Source organism: Mercenaria mercenaria, chromosome 14 (genome assembly GCF_021730395.1).
Source record: "Mercenaria mercenaria strain notata chromosome 14, MADL_Memer_1, whole genome shotgun sequence".
NCBI lineage: Eukaryota > Metazoa > Mollusca > Bivalvia > Venerida > Veneridae > Mercenaria > Mercenaria mercenaria.
Genome location: NC_069374.1, coordinates 21,631,067 through 21,632,917, shown reverse-complemented (window position 1 = coordinate 21,632,917; position 1,851 = coordinate 21,631,067).

Here is a 1,851-nt window from a genome sequence, read left to right as displayed (position 1 = left end):
GATTCTGACTGTGTCACTTATTTAAAAAAAAAAAACTACCAGAAAGAATTTCAACTAACAAAAACAATGTTAACACCAAGGGTTCTACTAGTTCTGGCTAACATAACTAATAATTAACTGACGCTGTTTTTATTTTCTGATGGTCGCGTCCAGAGATCCGTAATAACATATAAACATCTCTGAGCTGAAATTTTTTAGCTAGGCAAATATCTTAAAACGGTTTTCTATTTTTCAAAAAAATTTCAAGCTCTGAGTAAATGGTGATATATAAGAACCTGTTCTAAAATATTTGTACAACTCCAGCATAATAATTTCAGTAGTTTGACCCCTTTCGTACATAAAATAATATGTATGTCATTAGTAAGCAAACATCCAGTATTACAAATCATTCATTTCTCGAACACGATGAAAAGTCGCTTTAAATGCTATCTATCTATCTATCTATACTGCAGCGCTCCTCTCTACGAGTATTATGTGCAGCATATCCTTTGTGATATGAATCATCTCTTCAGTTAGAAAAATAGAATTAATGGTTTCTGACTTGCTCGAAAATTTATTAGTCATTTTTTTCAGCGTGGAGAGGAATATAATGCTTTATTTGCCTGATACAATACAATACAATACAATACAATACAATACAATACAATACAATACAATACAATACAATACAATTTATATAAAGTCGGCAAGACATCATACCAAGAAACATAAGATCGAGAAGAGCATTTATAATCGACTGTTATAACATATATTAAATGAACGAATGAAAGAGCTGCAAAAAAACACACACAAATATTAAGCATACACAGCATACAAATGAAAAGCAAAGCATAGTATTATACATGCAAAACAAAAGCAAAAACTGAGTGGATAATGCAAAGGCCAGAGGCCTAAAAGTTAATTAAGAACGTCAGGTTAAGACACTGAAAGGGAAAAACGGACACAAATGTGTAGACTAAAACAGTGCTAAGCGTATCCATTCAAACAGATTAGCATGGTCATCTGAGATTTGGAATAAAACAGGCACATATATATTTCATCACTAGCGGGTACCTGGATAGAACCATCGACCTTCCGTAAGCCAGCTGGATGGCTTCCTCATAACGGATCAGCATCGGTGAGGGGCAAGTGATTTGAAGTCAGCGACCATAACCACGCGGCCACGGAGGCCCCAAGGTAGGAATAAGTTACAAAAAGCTAAGAAAGGTATTGCAGGAAAGACACATAATCATAGAAACACAAGATCGATATATCTACTTAAGGACTGGAATAAGGATTATAATTTATAACTGTACCGGGAGAAGCCTGAAAAAATAATCAAACAGACAAACAAACAGGTGTTGAGAAAAGCGATCATGTCAATGCATTATGGACAAATTATGCTTGCCGACACGCCACATATCTAAAACAGATCCTAAGCTTTAGTAAGCCTGAACGTCACACTGATTTGAATTTTGCTAGATGCCTCTGTACACTGAGGTTTTTAACTATGTCACTTCTTGTCATCATTTCATCTCAAAAACCTGTAAAATAATTGTTAAATTTTATATCACCAACAACTAACGTTGGATTAAATACAGATTGCCTTACTTTAATATGTTCTTTGTTTGGAAAAATGGTGCCTGTGGCGTAAATCAGTAAATTTTAAACCAATGCTCTTAACGGAATAAATATGAGACAGTTTGCCTTGCACTCTCGTGTCATTTAGTTGACTGTGTTTAAAGACACACAAATGAAGGGGTCCGTGCAAAAAAGGTACCTATCTCCATTTTTGGTCAAAATGGAGTTAAGACCTTTGTGGCATAAAAAATAACATTCTCCACCTAATTAACCCCTCCATCCTCCCCGCCA